This window comes from Pristiophorus japonicus, chromosome 2, assembly GCF_044704955.1.
Source record: "Pristiophorus japonicus isolate sPriJap1 chromosome 2, sPriJap1.hap1, whole genome shotgun sequence".
Taxonomy (NCBI): Eukaryota; Metazoa; Chordata; class Chondrichthyes; family Pristiophoridae; genus Pristiophorus; species Pristiophorus japonicus.
The window spans coordinates 1,883,282-1,902,699 of NC_091978.1; the positions used below are offsets into that span (position 1 = coordinate 1,883,282).

The following is a 19,418-nucleotide window of genomic DNA, read 5'->3' on the forward strand; positions in this document are numbered from 1 at the left end:
AACACGAGTTCTTTGGTGGCTGTGCAGTCCGATACGAGAACCACAGTCTCTGTCACAGGTGGGACAGACAGTGGTTGAGAGAAGGGGTGAGTGGGACAGGTTTGCCGCACGCTCCTTCCGCTGCCTGCGCTTGGTTTCTGCATGCTCTCGGCGACGAGACTCGAGGTGCTCTGCGCCCTCCCGGATACACTTCTTCCACTTAGGGCGGTCTTTGGCCAGGGACTCCCAGGTGTCGGTGGGGATGTTGCACTTTATCAGGGAGGCTTTGAGTGTTTCCTTGTAACATTTCCGCTGCCCACCTTTGGCTCGTTTGCCGTGAAGGAGTTCCGAGTGGAACGCTTGCTTTGGGAGTCTTGTGTCTGGCATGCGAACTACGTGGCCTGCCCAGCGGAGCTGATCAAGTGTGGTCAGTGCTTCAATGCTGGGGATGTTGGCCTGGTCGAGGACGTTAATGTTGGTGCATCTGTCCTCCCAGGAGATTTGTAGGATCTTGCGGAGACATCGTTGGTGGTATTTCTCCAGCAACTTGAGGTGTCTACTGGACATAATCCATGTCTCTGAATCATACAGGAGGGCGGGTATTACTATGGTCCTGTCGATCATGAGCTTGGTGACAGTTTTGAGGGCCTGGTCTTCAAACACTCTTTTCCTCAGGCAGCCGAAGGCTGCACTGGCGCACTGGAGACGGTGCTGGATCTAGTCGTCAATGCCTGCTCTTGTTGATAGGAGGATCTCGAGATAAGGGAAGTGGTCCACGTTGTCCAGGGCCGCGCCGTGGATCTTGATGACTGAAGGGCAGTGCTGTGTGGCGAGGTCAGGCTGGTGGAGGACCTTTGTCTTACGGATGTTTAGTGTAAGGCCCATGCTTTCGTACGCCTCAGTAAATACGTCAACTATATCGTGGAGTTCAGCCTCTGTATGTGCGCAGACGCAGGCGTCGTCCGTGTGTGGTCAGTGCTTCAGTGTGGTCAGTGCTGCAATGCTGGGGATGTTGGCCTGGTCGAGGACGCTAATGTTGGTGCGTCTGTCCTCCCAGGGAATTTGTAGGATCTTTCAGACAAACGAGCCAATGTTAGAGTAGCTCAGATACTATCAAGATCAAGTGCAGGAAGAAAACCTGAAGAATTGGCAACAAAGACTGAAAAAGAAGAGGAGGTACCAGCAGAAGGAGAATAGGCCTTTTCAGCTGAAGCCCCCAAAGGGGTTGCCACAGAAGTGCCTGAACAGGCCTCAGTGGAATTAACAGTAGAGAAACGTTACAAGGACACCCTCAAAGCCTCCCTGATAAAGTGCAACATCCCCACTGACACCTGGGAGTCCCTGGCCAAAGACCGCCCAAAGTGAAGGAAGAGCATCCGGGAGGGCGCTGAGCACCTCGAGTCTCATCGCCGAGAACATGCAGAAATCAAGCGCAGGCAGTGGAAAGAGCGTGCGGCAAACCTGTCCCACCCACCCTTACCCTCAACGACTATCTGACCCACCTGTGACAGGGACTGTGGTTCTCGTATTGGACTGTTCAGCCACCTAAGGACTCATTCTGAGTGAAAGCAAATCTTGTTTGATTCTGAGGAACTGCCTATGATGATGATGATGATGACTTCTTTACTCTTATACTCTAACCTCTTTGTAACAAAAGCCAACATACCATTTGTGTTCTTAATTGCTTGCTGTACCTGCATTTTAACGTTCTGTGATTCATGTACAAGGATACCCAGTCCCTCTGAATGCAAACCTTTCCTAGTCTCTCACCATTCAAAAAAAATAGTCTGCTTTTTTGTTTTTCCTACCAATGTGGATAACTTCACACTTCCCCACATTGTATTGCATTTGCCACGTTCTTGCCCACTCAGGCAACCAGTCTATAGCTCTCTGCAGCCTTTTTGCATCCTCCTCACAGCTTACTTTCCCACCTAACTTTGTATCATCAGCAAACTTGGATACGTAACTCAGTCTCTTCATCTAAGTCATTAATATTAGAGACCATGAGGGTAATCTTTGTGTGGAGGCGGAAGATGTTGGGAGGGTTCTTAACGAATACAATGTAGTATATATGGACTTTAGCAAAGCTTTTGATAAGGTCCCACATGGTAGACTGGTCATGAAGGTTAAAGCCCATGGGATCCAGGGCAAAGTGGCAAGTTGGATCCAAAATTGGCTTGGAGGTAGGAAGCAAAGGGTAATGGTTGATGGATGTTTTTGTGACTGGAAGGATGTTTCCAGTGGGGTTCCACAGGGCTCAGTAGTGGGATCCTTGCTTTTTGTGGTATATATCAACGATTTAGATTTGAATATAGGGAGTATGCTTAAGAAGTTTGCAGATGACACTAAAATTGTCTATGTGGTTGATAATGAAGAGGAAAGTCATGGGCTGCAGGAGGATATCAATCGACTGGTCAGGTGGGCAGAGCAGTGGCAAGTGGAATTGAATTCAGAGAATTATGAAGTGATGCACTTTGTGAGGGCTAATAAGAAAAGGGTATACACATTAAGCGGTAGGCCACTTTTGGAGGTCTGTACACCACTCCCACTAACGTTTTTTGCCCTTTGGTGTTCTGTAGCTCTACCCATATAGATTCTACATCATCCAAGCTAATGTCCTTCCTAACTATTGCCTTAATCTCCTCCTTAACCAGCAATGCTACCCCACCTCCTTTTCCTTTTATTCTATCCTTCCTGAATGTTGAATACCCCTGGATGTTGAGTTCCCAGCCCTGATCATCCTGGAGCCACATCTCCGTAATCCCAATCACATCATATTTGTTAACATCTATTTGCACAGTTAATTCATCCACCTTATTGCGGATACTCCTTGCATTAAGACACAAAGCCTTTAGGCTTGTTTTTTTAACACCCTCTGTCCTTTTAGAATTTTGCTGTACAATGGTCCTTTTTGTTCTTTGCCTTGGGTTTCTCTGCCCTCCACTTTTCCTCATCTCCTTTCTGTCTTTTGCTTTTGCCTCCTTTTTGTTTCCCTCTATCTCCCTGCATTGGTTCACATCCCCCTGCTATATTAGTTTAACTCCTCCCCAACAGCACTAGCAAACACTCCCCGGAGGACATTGGTTCCGATTCTGCCCAGGTGCAGACCGTCCGGATTGTACTGGTCCCACCTCCCCCAGAACCGGTTCCAATGCCCCAGGAATTTGAATCCCTCCCTGCTGCACCATTGCTCAAGCCACGTATTCATCTGAGCTATCCTGCGATTCCTACTCTGACTAGCACGTGGCACTGGTAGCAATCCCGAGATTACTACTTTTGAGGTCCTACTTTTTAATTTAGCTCCTAGCTCCTTAAATTCATTTCGTAGGACCTCATCCCTTTTTTTACCTATGTCGTTGGTACCAACGTGCACCACGACAACTGGCTGTTCTCTCTCCCTTTTTAGAATGTCCTGCACCCGCTCCGAGACATCCTTGACCCTTGCACCAGGGAGGCAACATACCATCCTGGAGTCTCGGTTGCGGCCGCAGAAACGCCTATCTATTCCCCTTACAATTGAATCCCCTATCACTATCGCTCCCCCACTCTTTTTCCTGCCCTCCTGTGCAACAGAGCCACCCACGGTGCCATGAACTTGGCTGCTGCTGCCCTCTCCTGATGAGTCATCCCCCTCAACAGTACTCAAAGCAGTGTATCTGTTTTGCAGTGGGATGACCATTTATGCTGCTTCAAAGGACACGTTTGCAAGGGCTGTGGAACAATGGGACACGTCCAACGCATGTGCAGATAAGCTGCAAACCCTGCTAATCCTGCAAACCACAATGTTGCAGAGGAGGACAGATCCACGGCGGATCACGACGAACCAGAGCCTCAGACCGAGGAGGCAGAGGTATATAGGGTGCACAAAATCTGAAGGTTGAATGTAATGGACTCCCGGTGTCCATGGAGCTGGACATGGGCGCAAGCCAGTCCATAATGAGTAAAAAGACTTTTGATAAATTGTGTGCAGCAAGGCCTCAAGGCCAGTCCTGACTCCCATTCGTACTAAACTGAGAACGTACACAAAGGAACTGATTCCCGTAATCGGCAGTGCTACCGTAAAGGTCTCCTACGATGGAGCGGTGCACGATTTACTATTCTGGGTGGTACCGGGTGATGGTCCCACGCTGTTCGGCGGGAGCTGGCTGGGAAAGATACGCTGGAACTGGGACGACGTCCGAGCGCTTTCGTCCGTCGACGACACCTCATGTGCCCAGGTCCTAAGCAAGTTCCCCTCGTTGTTTGAACCAGGCATCGGGAAGTTCGAAGGAGCAAAAGCGCAGACGCATTTGATTCCAGGGGTGCAACCCATCCATCATAAGGCGAGAGCGGTACATTACATGATGAGAGAGAAGGTGGAGATCGAGCTGGACAGGCTGCAACCAGAGGGCATCATTTTGCCGATCGAATTCAATGAGTGGGCCATGTCGATTGTTCCAGTCCTCAAAGGAAACGGCACCGTCAGAATCTGCGGTGATTACAAAGTAACGATCAATCGTTTCTCACTGCAGGAATACCCACTACCAAAGACAGATGACCTATTTGAGACGCTGGCGGGAGTGAAAACGTTCACGAAGCTGGACTTGACCTCGGCCTACATGACGCAGGAGCTGGAGGAATTATCGAAAGGCCTCACCTGCATCAACACGCACAAAGGTCTCTTCATTTATAACAGATGCCCATTTGGGATTCGATCGGCCACGGTGATATTCCAGAGGAACATGGAAAGCTTGCTGCAGTCGGTCCCACGCACCGTGGTTTTCCAGGACGACATCTTGGTCACAGGTCGGGACACCGTCGAGCACCTGCAGAGCCTGGAGGAGGTTCTTAGTCGACTCAATTGTGTGGGGTTCAGTCTAAAACGCTGGAAGTGCGTTTTTTTGGCGTCTGAAGTGGAGTTCCTGGGGAGAAGAATCGCGGCGGACGGCATCAGGCCCACCGATTCGAAGACGGAGGCAATCGAGAACGCACTGAGACCACAGAACGTGACGGAGCTGCGGTTGTTTCTCGGTCTCCGGAACTATTTTGGTAACTTCTTACCAGGTCTTAGCACATTGTTAGAACCCCTGCACTCTTTACTGCGTAAGGGAGATGAATGGGTATGGGGCAAAAGCCAAGAAAATGCCTTTGAGAAAGCTAGGAAGCTGTTATGTTGAAACAAATTGCTTGTGTTGTACGACCCATGTAAACGTTTGGTACTAGCATGTGATGCGTCATCATACAGGGTCGGGTGTGAATTGCAACAAGCTAATGAATTTGGGAAATTGCAACCGGTTGCTTATGCATCCAGAAGTCTGTCAAGGCTGAGAAGGCCTACAGTATGATCGAAAAAGAAGCATTAGTGTGTGTCTATGGGGTAAAGAAAATGCATCAATACCTGTTCGGGCTCAAATTTGAATTGGAAACTGACCATAAGCCACTTGTATCCCTCTTTTCTGAAAGCAAGGGGATAAACACGAATGCATCGGCCCGCATCCAGAGATGGGTGCTCACGTTGTCCGCATACAACTACGCCATCTGCCACAGGCGGGCACAGAAAACTGTGCCGATGGTCTCAGTAGGCTGCCATTGCCCATCACGGGGGTGGAGATGGCACAGCTTGCAGATTTAGTTATGGTAAAGGAAGCATTCGAGAGTGAGCAATCATCTGTTACCTCCCAACAGATTAGAACCTGGACGAGCCAGGACCCCTTACTGTCCTCAGTAAAAAAAACTGTGTGCTCCACGGGAGTTGGTCTAGTGGACCATTTCCCATATCTCGGGAGCCTCTTCTCAACAAAGGCAGACAATGATGCGATTCAACATCGCATCCAGTGCGCCAGTGCAGCCTTCGGCCGTCTGAGGAAAAGAGTGTTTGAAGACCAGGCCCTCAGATCTACCACCAAGCTCATGGTCTACAGGGTTGTAGTAATACCCACCCTCCTGTATGTATCAGAGGCATGGACGATGTATAGAAGGCACCTCAAGTCGCTGGAGATATATCACCAACAATGTCTCCGCAAGATCCTGCAAATCCCCTGGGAGGACAGGCGCACCAACATCAGTGTCCTCGACCAGGCTAACATCCCCAGTATTGAAGCACTGACCACATTCGATCAGCTTCACTGGGCAGGCCACATAGTTCGCATGCCAGACATGAGACTCTCTAAGCAAATGCTTTATGGGGCGCTCCTTTTTGGTAAACGAACCAAAGGAGGTCAACGGAAACATTATAAGGACACCCTCAAAGCCTCCCTGGTAAAGTGCGACATCACCACTGACACCTGGGAGACCCTGGCCGAAGACTGCCCGAGGTGGAGAAAGTCCATCCGGGAGGGCGTTGAGCTCTTCGAATCTCAACGCAAAGAGCGTGAAGAGGTCAAGCGCAGGCAGCGGAAGGAGCGCGCGGCAAACCAGCCCCTCCCACCCCTTCCCTCGACGAATGTCTGTCCCACCTGTGGCTCTCGTATCGGACTGTTCAGCCATCAAAGATCTCACTTTGGGAGTGGAAGCAAGTCTTCCTCGATTCCGAGGGACTGCCTATGATGATGATGGTCTAGTGTCCCATTAGAGATGCAGAAAGAAATAAAGCCGTACCAGCGGCACAGAGATGAAATGTCTATATAGGCAGACTGCCTCCTATGAGGAAATCGGGTAGTTATGCCAAAAAAGGGCAGGGACACCTTCATCAGTGATCTCCACAGCATCCGCCCAGGCATCGTAATGATGAAAGTGATAGCCAGATCCCACGTGTGGTGGCCCGGTATCGATGCAGACTAGGAGTCCTGCGTGCACAAATGTAATACGTGTTCACAGTTAAGCAATGCACCCAGGGAGGCGCCATAAGTTTATGGTCCTGGCCCTGCAAACCGTGGTCCAGAGTCCATGTCGACTATGCAGGCCCATTCTTGGGAAAAATGTTTTTATTAGTTGTAGATATGTACTCCAAATGGATTGAATGTGAGATAATGTTGGCAAGCACGTCCGCTGCCACCATTGAAAGCCTGCGGGCCATGTTTGCCACGCAAGGCCTGCCTGATGTCCTTGTGAGTGACAATGGACCGTGCTTTACCAGTGTCGAGTTCAAAGAGTTCATGACCCGCAATGGGATCAAACATTTCACATCTGCCCCATTTAAGCCAGCGTCCAATGGTCAGGCAGAAGGAGCAGTTCAAACAATCAAGCAGAGCTGGAAAAGGGTAACTGAAGGCTCACTGCAGACTCACTTATCCCGAGTCCTGCTTAATTACCGCACAAGACCCCACTCGCTCACCGGGGTCCCTCCCGCTGAATTCATGAAAAGGGCACTTAAGACAAGGCTCTCATTAGTCCATCCTAATCTACACGAACAGGTAGAGAGCAGGCGGCTTCAACAGAATACATATCATGATCGTGCAAATGTGTCACGCAAAATTGAGATAAATTATCCTGTAGTTGTGTTGAACTATGGACAAGGTCCCGAGTGGCTTCCTGGCATTGTTTTGGCCAAAGAGGGGAGTAGGGTATTTGTGTCAAACTCTCAAATGGACTCACCTGCAGGACACACTTGGACCAAACCAAACTCAGATTTACGGACTATCCAGAACAACCCACAATAGCCTCTACCTTTTTTGACCCTCCAACACACATACAAGTGGCAACCGACCCAGCGGTTGACCATGAAGCAGAACCCATCAGCCGCAGCAGCCCAGCAAGGCCAGCTGCGCTGCAGCCCAGCGAAGGCCCAACAAATGACTCACTAAAACCAGCATTTGTACCGAGAAGATCAACCAGGGAAAGGAAGGCCCCAGATCGACTCACATTGTAAATAGTTACACTATTGACTTTTGGGGGGGCCGGGGGGGAGGGGGGGGGGTTGTTGTTATGCATGTAAACCTGTAAATACCATGTCTAACCACGAGAGGGCTTATCCCCTGGAGTCCCAAGGGATCCCACAATCCCTTGGGAGCACCTGTATATAAGGAGGCCTCACAGACTGGAGAGGCACTCTGAGATCTGTAATAAAGGACTATGGTCACACCTTACTTTGAGCTTGCAGTATCTAGTCTGACTCTTTATTCAAGACATAACAGAATAAGGGGCCGTCCATTTAAAACAGAGATGAGGAGGAATTTCTTCTGAGGGTTGTAAATCTGTGGAATTTGCTGCCTCGGAGAGCTGTGGAAGCTGGGACATTGAATAAATTTAAGACAGAAATAGACAGTTTCTTGAACGATAAGGGGTTATGGGGAGCGGGCGGGGAAGTGGAGCTGATTCCATGATCAGGTCAGTCATGATCTTATTGAATGGCGGAGCAGGCTCGAGGGGGCGTATGGCCTACTCCTGTATCTATTTCTTATGTTCGTATGTAAATAGGAGCAGGAGTAGGCCATTTGACCCCTCGAGCCTGCTTCGCCATTTAATAAGATCATGGCTGATCTGATCATGGACTCAACTTCCCTGCCCACTCTCCATAACCTTTTATTCCCTTATGGCTCAAAAATATTTCTATCTCCGCCTCAAATATATTCAATGACCCAGCCTCCACAGCTCTCTGTGGCAGAGAATTCCACAGATTTACAACCCTCAAAGAGAAGAAATTCCACCTCATCTCAGTTTTAAATGGGCGGACCCTTATTCTGAGATAATGCCCCCTAGTTTTAGTTTCCCTTATGAGTGGAAATATCCTCTCTGCATCCACCTTGTCAAGCCCCCTCATTATCTTATATGTTTCGATAAGATCACCTCTCATTCTTCTGAATTCCAATGTGTACAGGTCCAACCTACTCAACCTATCTTCATAAGTCACCCATCTCTGGAATCAACCTAGTGAACCTTCTGTGAACAGCCTCCAATGCAAGTATATTCTTCCTTAAATACAGAGACCAAAACTGTAAGCAGTCCTCCAGGTGTGGCCTCACCAATACCCTGTACAGTTGTAGAAGGACTTCTCTGCTTTTATATTCTATCCCCCTTGCAATAAAGGCCAACATTCCATTTGCCTTCCTGATCACTTGCTGTACCTGCATACTAACTTTTTGTGTTTCATGCACAAGGACCCCCAGGTCCCTCTGTACTGCAGCACTTTGCGATTTTTCTCCATTTAAATGATAATTTGCTTTTCTATTTTTGCTGCCAAAGTGGCTAACCTCACACTTTCCCACATTTTACCCCATCTGCCAAATTTTTGCCCAGTCACTTAGCCTGTCTATATCCCTTTGCAGATTATTTGTGTCCTCCTCACAATTTGCTTTCCCACCCAGCTTTGTATCATCAGCAAACTTGACGACATTACACTCGGTGCCTTCATCCAAGTTGTTAATATAGATTGTAAATATTTGTAAACATGGCAGGCTGGTTCCGAAAGTAAAAGCCCATGGGATCCAGGGTATAGTGACAAGTTGGATCCAAAATTGGCTCAGAGGCAGGAAGCAAAGGGTAATGGTTGATGGATGTTTTTGTGATTGAAAGGCTGATCCAGTGGAGTTCTGCAGGGCTCAGTGCTGGGTCCCTTAGGTTTTGTGGTATATATCAATGACTTAGCCTTGATTAAGAAGTTTGCAGATGACACTAAAATAGGCCGTGTGGTTGATGATGAAGAAGAAAGCTGCGGACTTCAGGAAGATATCAATGTACTGGTCAGGTGGGCAAATGGAATTCAATCCGGAGAAGTGTGAGGTAATGCATTTGGGGAGGTCTAACAAGGCAAGGGAATACACATTAAATGGTAGGACACTGAGAAGTGTAGAGGAACAAAGGGGCCTTGGAGTGCAGGTCCACAGATCCCTGAAGGTAGCAGGCCAGGTAGATAATGTGGTTAAGAAGGCATTTGGAATACTTGCCTTTATTAGTCGAGGCATGGAATACAAGAGCGGGGGGGGGGGTTATGCTTGAACCATATAAAACACTGGTTAGGCCACAGCTGGAGTACTGCATGCAGTTCTGGTCACCACATTACAGGAAAGGTGTGATTGCACTGGAAAGGGTGCAGAGGAGATTTACGAGGATATTGCCTGGACTGGAGAATTTTGGTTATGAGAAAAGATTGGATAGGTTGGGTCTGTTTTCTTTGGAACAGAGGAGGCTGAGGGGAGCTGTATAAAATTATGAGGGGCCTGGATAGAGTGGATATTTCCCTTGGCAGAGGGGTCAACAACCACGGGGCATAGATTTTAAAGTAATTGGGGGGAGGTTTAGAGGAGATAAGAGAGGAAATTTCTTCACCCAGAGGGTGGTGGGGGTCTGGAACTCACTGCCTGAAAGGGTGGTAGAGGCAGAAACTCTCACCACATTTAAAAAGTACTTGGATGTGCGCTTAAAGTGCCGTAACCTGCAGGGCTACCGACTGAGAGTTGGAAAGTGGGATTCGGCTGGATAGCTCTTGGTCGGCCGGCACAGACACGATGGGCCGAATGGCCTCCTGTGCTGTACATTTCTATGATTCTAACATGGTTTTATGAAAGGGAAATCGTGTTTGACAAATTTATTCGAGTTTTTTGAGGATGTAACTAACAGGGTAGATAAAGGGGAACCAATGGATTTAGTATATTTAGATTTCCAACAGGCATTCGTTAAGGTGCCACGTAAAAGGTTATTACACAAGATAAGGGCTCATGGGATTGGAGGTAATGTATTAGCATGGATAGAGAATTGGACAGAAAATAGAGATAAATGGGTCTTTTTCAGGTTGGCAGGCTGTATCTAGTGGGATGCCGCAAGGATCAGTGCTGGGGCCTCAGCTATTCATAATCTATATTAATGACCTAGATGAGGGGACAGGGTGTAATGTATCCAAGCTTGCTGACGGTACAAAGCTAGGTGGGACAGTAAGCTGTGAGGAGAACACAAAGTGTCTGCAAAGGGGTATAGACAGACTAAGTTAGTGGGCAATAAGATGGCAGATGGAGTATAATGGGGGAGAAATGTGAGGTTATTCACTTTGTTAGGAAGAATAGAAAAACAGAATGGGCTGGAAATTCAGTACCGCTGGAAAGCTGGTGCTTCTTGGGCTCATGAAATTTTTTCGTGGCCACCCCATATTCAGCTCCAAATGTGAACAAATGGGTTCCAGTGCTAATGAGCCCTTCCAAAGTGGATTTTTCCGCGGTCTTAATTTGAGCGTTACGAACAGATAAATTCAGCATCCAGGTAAGGGTTTCTAACAAGCCAGCTGCTCCCTGGCCTTTTTAAAGGCAGCAAGGCCCTGAGGGGGGAAGGAGTTTGGAAGGATGTAAGACGTGCAAGGAGAGCCAACAGGGTCACTGACATGGCTGGAGACACTGATGGATGGTGTGGAGGACAGAAGAAGAATACTGTTTCCTGACGTGGGGAGACCTGGCAGACTGCCAGTACATAATGCATGGAGGGAGATTGCAGGGGAGGTGTCAGGCATCTCCATATAAGTGAGGACGCACCCTCCGAGGAGGGTGCTGGCCAGTCTGCACCCGGCCCTTCCAGGCCCAGAGGTGTTCCAGGGCGATCGAGAAGGACAGCAGGAGGTCACAGACTACAACCATATCAGCCCTCCCTGATCCATGATGCAGCCACAGGGATGACAGTTCGGCATAGTTTTAGGGTAGTCACACATAACAGGTGTTATAGTGAGATGCACAAGAGTAAAAAATGATAACAGTATTATTATATTGTTCTTTGTGTTCTGTTTTTGCAGTGATTTGGATAATTTGATAAAACTTTTTGGCAGATATGTTTCATTTGGGAGTGGCCAATTCTGCATTAAGGCACTCTTGCGATGACATGTGGATGGGATTATCTGAAGCGAGCAGCTATGAGACGCAGGTGCACCTCCCTTCCAGGATTGCGATGGGGACGGTGCCTCCTAGCTCTAGGGCGATGGGGATCCTCCCCCTCCTCAAGTGGTGCTGCTGGCTCGAGCTCCAGCGGCTGTCCCCTCAAAATGGCCAGGTTGTGCAGCCAGCAGCAGACCACGAGGATTATGGAGACCGTTGAGGAGAGTACTGCAAGGTGCCACCAGAGTGGTACAGCACCGGAACCTCTGCTTAAGGATGCCTATACACTGCTCAATGATGCACCTGGTGGCACAATGAGTGTTAATATAGGCTTGCTCTGGCGCTGTCCTGGGGTTCCGCAGAGGAGAGAGCAGCCAAGTGGACAGGGGATATCCCTTGTCCCCAAGCAGCCAGCCGCAATCCTGATTCGGACCGGTGAAGACGGCGGGCACACTGGTCTGGCGCAGAATGAACGAATCATGGCTGCTGCCTCCCTTGCCCGCTGCTTCTCTGCACGGTGCTGACGACGATGCCTTCTCCTGAGTGCCGCCCTGTTTCTGACCAAGTGTACCAGGTGTTGCCGTCTCAACACTCCTCCCATCCTCAGGCTGAACCCTGTCAAGCGGGTCTCTGCAGCCTACAATGAGGCCTACAGGCCTCCACTAAACAGTCAGACCTGAAAGTTGCACAAAAGTCTGGAAACCTCTGAGCAGCACTCAGCAGATTTAATGGAGCCAAAACAATGAATAAAACTATTTACCAACCAAACGGATCCGATCGCGGCAAAACTCCAGCGGTGTCGCGTTCCTGCACCGACTGGAAAACCTCGCGAGGCACTGTCTGAAAAAGTCCTTGGATTTTGCTGCTGAATATCGCGGGAGTGGCCATTTTCCAGTGGCTCACTCGCTGATGACCACATCGTGCCACTAACTCCTTTAGAGCGGCTTCACCTCACCGATTCCAGTGGAAGTGTGCACCGCTCAAATCCCGCCGAGCTGAATATGGCTCGAGGAGGGAAAAACACCCGACTGTGGCGGCCTTTCAGGGAGGATGAATTTCGGCCCTAATATATTTTAAATTATAAACTTTTAAATGTTGTTGTTCAGAGAGATTTGAGTGTCATTGTACAAGAAACACAGAAAGATAACATTAGGTAAAGCAAGCAATAAGGAAGGCAAATGGCATGTTGTCTTTTATTGCAAGGGGTTTGGAGTATAAGAGTGAGGAAGTCTTGCTACAATTGTACAGGGTCTTGGAGAGACCACACCTGGAGTACTGTGCACAGTTTGGGTTTCCTTATCTAAGGAAGAATATACTTACCTTGGGGGTGGTACAACGAAGGTTCAATAGATTGATTACTGGGATGAGAGGGCTGTGTTACGATGAGAGATTGTGTAGAATGGGCCGATACCCTCTGGAGTTTAGAAGAATGAGAAGTAATCTCATTGAAACATACAAGATTCTGAGGGGCATTGACAGGAGAGATGCTGAGAGGATGTTTCCCCCGGGCTGGAGTGTCTAGAAGTCATGGCAGGAGAGCTCGGACACGTGTTGTGCTCCTCCTGTAATATGTGGGAAGTCAGAGACACGTCCAGTGTCCCTGACGACTACATGTGTGGGAAGTGCATCCGCCTGCAGCACCTGACAGACCGCATTGCGGCACTGGAGCTGCGGGTGGATGAGACCTTAAACAATTATTTTGCTTCAGTCTTCACAGTGGAAGACACAAAAACCATGCCAAAAATTGCTGATCACGGGAATGTGGGAAGGGAGGACCTTGAGACAATCACTATCACTAGGGGGGTAGTGCTGGACAGGCTAATGGGACTCAACATAGACAAGTCCCCTGGTCCTGATGAAATGCATCCCAGGGTATTAAAAGAGATGGCGGAAGTTATAGCAGATGCATTCGTTATAATCTACCTAAATTCTCTGGACTCTGGGGAGGTACCATCGGATTGGAAAGCAGCTAATGTAACGCCTCTGGTTAAAAAAGGGGGCAGACAAAAGGCAAGTAACTATAGTGCGGTTAGATTAACATCTGTAGTGGGGAAAATGCTTGAAGCTATCATTAAGGAAGAAATAGCGGGACATCTAGCTAGGAATAGTGCAATCTAGCAGACGCAACATGGATTCATGAAGGGGAAATCATGTTTAACTAATTTACTGGAATTCTTTGAGGATATAACGAGCATGGTGGATAGAGGTGTACCGATGGATGTGGTGTATTTAGATTTCCAAAAGGCATTCGATAAGGTGCCACACAAAAGGTTACTGCAGAAGATAAAGGTACGCGGAGTCAGAGGAAATGTATTAGCATGGATAGAGAATTGGCTGGCTAACAGAAAGCAGAGAGGCGGGATAAATGGGTCCTTTTCGGGTTGGAAATCGGTGGTTAGTGGTGTGCCACAGGGATCGGTGCTGGGACCACAACTGTTTATAATATATATAGATGACCTGGAAGAGGGGACAGAGTGTAGTGTAACAAAATTTGCAGATGACACAAAGATTAGTGGGAAAGCGGGTTGTGTAGAGGATACAGAGAGGCTGCAAGGAGATTTAGATAGATTAAGTGCATGGGCTAAGGTTTGGCAGATATAATACAATGTCGGAAAATGTGAGGTCATCCACCTTGGGGGAAAAAAACAGTAAAAGGGAATATTATTTGAATGGGGAGAAATTACAACATGCTGTGGTGTAGAGGGACCTGGGGGTCCTTGTGCATGAATCCCAAAAAGTTAGTTTGCAGGTGCAGCAGGTAATCAGGAAGGCGAATGGAATGTTAGCCTTCATTGCGAGAGGGATGGAGTACAAAAGCAGGGAGGTCCTGCTGCAACTGTATAGGGTATTGGTGAGGCCGCACCTGGAGTACTGCGTGCAGTTTTGGTCACCTTACTTAAGGAAGGATATACTGGCCTTGGAGGGGATACAGAGACGCTTCACTGGGCTGATTCCGGAGATGAGGGGGTTACCTTATGATGATAGATTGAGTAGACTGGGTCTTTACTCGTTGGAGTTCAGAAGGATGAGGGGGGATCTTATAGAAACATTTAAAATAATGAAAGATAAAGACAAGATAGAGGCAGAGAGATTGTTTCCACTGGTCGGGGAGACTAGAACTAGGGGGCACAGCCTCAAAATATGGGGGAGCCAATTTAAAACCGAGTTGAGAAGGAATTTCTTCTTCCAGAGGGTTGTGAATCTGTGGAATTCTCTGCCCAAGGAAGCAGTTGAGGCTAGCTCATTGAATGTATTCAAATCACAGATAGATAGATTTTTAACCAATAAGGGAATTAAGGGTTATGGGGAGCGGGCGGGTAAGTGGAGCTGAGTCCACAGCCAGATCAGCCATGATCTTGTTGAATGGCGGAGCAGGCTCGAGGGGCTAGATGGCCTACTCCTGTTCCTAATTCTTATGTTCTTATGTACTCTGGAGCATCCACGATGCTGAGAATGACATGAATAGCATGTTTAGTGAGTTGGCCACACCGCAGGTAAAGGGTACTCAGCCAGGTAGGGTATGGGTGACCAACAGGAAGAGCAGTGGAAGGAAGGTACTGCAGGGGTCCCCTGCAGTCATCCCCCTGCAAAACAGATACACCGCTTTGAGTACTGTTGAGCAGGATGACTCACCAGAGGAGAGCAGCAGCAGCCAAGTTCATGGCATCGTGCGTGGCTCTGCTGCACAGGAGGGCAGGAAAATGAGTGGGATAGCTATAGTGATAGGGGATTCTATTGTAAGGGGAATAGACAGACGTTTCTGCGGCCGCAATCTAGACTGCAGGATGGTATGTTGCCTCCCTGGTGCAAGGGTCAAGTATGTCTCGGAGCGGATGCAGGACATTTTGAAGAGGGAGGGTGAACAGCCAGTTGTAGTGGTGCATATAGGTACCAGCGATATGGGTAAAAAAAACGGGATGAGGTTCTACCAGACGGATTTAGGGAGCTAGGAGCTAAATTAAAAAGTAAGACCTCAAAAGTAGTAATCTCAGGATTGCTACCAGTGCCACGTGCTAGTCACAGTAGGAATCGCAGGATAGCTCAGATGAATACGTGGCTTGAGGAATGGTGCAAGGGGGAGGGATTCAAATGCCTGGGACATTGGAACCGGTTCTGGGGGAGGTGGGACCAGTACAAACCAGACGGTCTGCACCTGGGCAGGACCAGAACCAATGTCCTGGGGGAGTGTTTGCTAGTGCTGTTGGGGAGAGTTAAACTAATGTGGCAGGGGGGTGGGAACCTATGCAGGAAGACAGACGGAAGTAGAATGGGGGCAGAAGCAAAAGATAGAAAGAAGTAAAAGTAAAAGTGGAGGGCAGAAAAACCCAAAGCAAAAAGGGCCACATTACAGCAAAATTCTAAAGGGGCCAAAGGGTGCTAATAAAACGAGCCTGAAGGCTCTGTGCCTCACTGCGAGGAGTATGCAGAATAAGGTGGACGAATTAACTGCACAGATGGCAGTTAACGGATATGATGTAATTGGCATCACGGAGACATGGCTCCAGGGTGACCAAGGCTTGGAACTCAGCATCCAGGGGTATTCAACATTTAGGAAGGACAGACAGAAAGGAAAAGGAGGTGGGGTGGCGTTGCTGGTTAAAGAGGAAATTAATGCAATAGGAAGGAAGGACATTGATGATGTGGAATTGGGAGCTACGGAATACCAAAAGGCAGAAAACGCTAGTGGGAGTTGTGTACAGACCACCAAACAGTAGTAGTGAGGTTGGGGACAGCATCAAACAAGAAATTAGGGATGTGTGCAATAAAGGCACAGCAGTTATCATGGGCGACTTTAATCTACATATTGATTGGGCTAACCAAACTGGTAGCAATGCGGTGGAGGAGGATTTCCTGGAGTGTATTAGGGATGGTTTCCTAGACCAATATGTCGAGGAACCAACTCGAGGGCTGGCCATCCTGGACTGGGCGATGTGTAATGAGAAAGGACTAATTAACAATCTTGTTGTGCGAGGCCCCTTGGCCCCTTGGGGAAGAGTGACCATAATATGGCAGAATTCTTTATTAAGATGGTGAGTGACACAGTTAATTCAGAGACTAGGGTCCTGAACTTAAGGAAAGGTAACTTCGATGGTATGAGTTGTGAATTGACTCGAAAAGACTGACAAATGATACTTAAAGGGTTGACGGTGGATAAGCAAACATTTAAAGATCACATGGATGAACTTCAACAATTGTACATCCCTGTCTGAAGTAAAAATAAAACTGAGAAGGTGGCTCAACCGTGGCTAACAAGGGAAATTAAGAATAGTGTTAAAGCCAAGGAATAAGCATATAAATCGGCCAGAAAAAGCAGCAAACCTGAGGACTGGGAGAATTTTGTAATACAGCAGAGGAGGACAAAGGGTTTAATTAAGAGGGGGAAAATAGAGTATGAGAGGAAGCTTGCTGGCAACATAAAAACTGACTGTAAAAGCTTCTATAGATATGTGAAGAGAAAAAGATTAGTGAAAACAAACGTAGGTCCCTTGCAGTCAGATTCAGGTGAATTTATAATGGGGAACAAAGAAATGGCGGACCAGTTAAACAAATACTTTGGTTCTGTCTTCACGAAGGAAGACATGAATAACATTCCGGAAATACTAGGGGACCGAGGGTCGGGTGGGAAGGAGGAACTGAAGGAAATCCTTATTAGGCGGGAAATTGTGTGAGGGAAATTGATGGGATTGAAGGCCAATAAATCCTTGGGGCCAGATAGTCTGCATCCCAGAGTACTTAAGGAAGTAGCCCTAGAAATAGTGGATGCATTGGTGATCATTTTCCAACAGTCTTATCAACTCTGCTCGGTTCCAATGGACTGGAGGGTAGATAATGTAACATCACTTTTTAAGAAAGGAGGGAGAGAGAAAACGGGTAATTATAGACTGGTTAGCCTGACATCAGTAGTGGGGAAAATGTTAGAATCAATTATTAAAGATGAAATAGCAGCACATTTGGAAAGCAGTGACGGGATCGGTCCAAGTCAGCATGGATTTATGAAGGGGAAATCCTGCTTGACAAATCTTCTAGAATTTTTTGAGAATGTAATTGGTAGAGTGGACAAGGGAGAACCAGTGGATATGGTCTACTTGGACTTTCAAAAGGCTTTTGACAAGGTCCCACACAAGAGATTGGTGTGCAATATTAAAGCACATGGTATTGGGGGTAATGTACTGATGTGGATAGAGAACTGGTTGGCAGGCAGGAAGCAGAGAGTCGGGATAAACGGGTCCTTTTCAGAATGGCAGGCAGTGACTAGTGGGGTGCCACAACGCTCAGTGGTGGGACCACAGCTATTTACATTATACATTAATGATTTGGATGATGGAATTGAGTGTAATAGCTCCAAGTTTGCAGATGACACTAAGCTGGGTGGCGGTGTGAGCTGTGAGGAGGACGCTAAAAGGCTGCAGGGTGACTTGGACAGGTTAGCTGAATGGGGAAACGCGTGGCAGATGCAGTATAATGTGGATACATGTAAGGTTATCCACTTGGGGGCAAAAACACGAAGGCAGAATATTATCTGAATGGCGGCAGATTAGGAAAAGGGGAGGTTCAACAAGACCTGGGTGTCATGGTACATCAGTCATTGAAAGTTGGCATGCAGGTACAGCAGGTGGTGAAGAAGGCAAATGGTATGTTGGCCTTCATAGCTAGGGGATTTGAGTATAGGAGCAGGGAGGTCTTACTGCAGTTGTACAGGGCCTTGGTGAGGCCTCACCTGGAATATTGTGTTCAGTTTTGGTCCTCTAATCTGAGGAAGGACGTTCTTGCTATTGAGGGATTGCAGCGAAGATTCACAAGACTGATTCCCGGGATTGCTGGACTGACATATGAGGAGAGACTGGATCGACTGGGCCTGTATTCACTGGAGTTTAGAAGGATGAGAGGGGATCTCATCGAAACATACAAGATTCTGACGGGACTGGACAGGTTAGATGCAGGAAGAATGTTCCCGATGTTGGGGAAGTCCAGGACCAGACGACATCGTGTAAGGATAAGGGGTAGGCCATTTAGGACTGAGATGAGGAGAAACTTCTTCACTCAGAGAGTTGTTAACCTGTGGAATTCCCTGTCGCAGAGCGTTGTTGATGCCAGTTCATTGGATTTATACAAGAGGGAGTTAGATATGGCCCTTACGACTCAGGGCATCAAGGGATATGGAGAGAAAGCAGGAAAGGGGTGCTGAGGTGAATGATCAGCCATGATCTTATTGAATGGTGGTGCAGGCTCGAAGGTGCATGAGTAGGCCATTCGGCCCTATTTTCTATGTTTCTAACCAGGGGGCATAGCCTCAGGATAAGGGGTCGGCCAGAGATGAGGAAAAGTTTTATTCAGTGCGTTGTGAATCTTTGGAATTGGCTGCTCAATTGTAGATGCTAAGTATATTCAAAGCTGAGATAGACAGATTTTTGGACTTTGGAGGAATCGAGGGATATGGGGATCAGCCGGAAAGTTGAGTTGTGGTCGAAGATCAGCCATGATCGCATTCAATCATGCTGAAAGGGCCGCAGGGCCGACTGCTGCTCCTAAATATTGTAACTTCTGTGTAATGTGGCAATATTGGTGATCGATGAGAACTTACAGTTGATGAGAAGCAGTAATCTGTCAGATCTGGGCTGAGAACAGACAGGTCGACAGGAAGTGGAAATGAGATTTAAATCATGTGTTGGCTCCTGTCCCGCCCCTTCCTCGGTCCTCCGAGCGGCCCCTCTTGCCAACACTTGCACTCCTCGA

The 19,418-nt window shown here is 47.9% G+C and overlaps 1 protein-coding gene and 1 long non-coding RNA gene across 10 annotated transcripts in view; one reads left to right on the top strand and one right to left on the bottom strand.

Moving 5' to 3' along the window:
* LOC139235327 (uncharacterized) overlaps positions 1-19,327 on the bottom strand; it is a 41,148-nt gene extending 21,821 nt beyond the window's left edge. Inside the window, exon 1 of the long non-coding RNA XR_011588457.1 lies at positions 19,267-19,327. This is a non-coding gene — a long non-coding RNA (uncharacterized lncRNA). The remainder of the gene's footprint in view (positions 1-19,266) is intronic.
* Positions 1-19,418, top strand: part of mogs (mannosyl-oligosaccharide glucosidase) — a 363,745-nt gene that overhangs the window by 79,215 nt on the left and 265,112 nt on the right. The gene's annotated exons all lie outside the window — the stretch shown is intronic.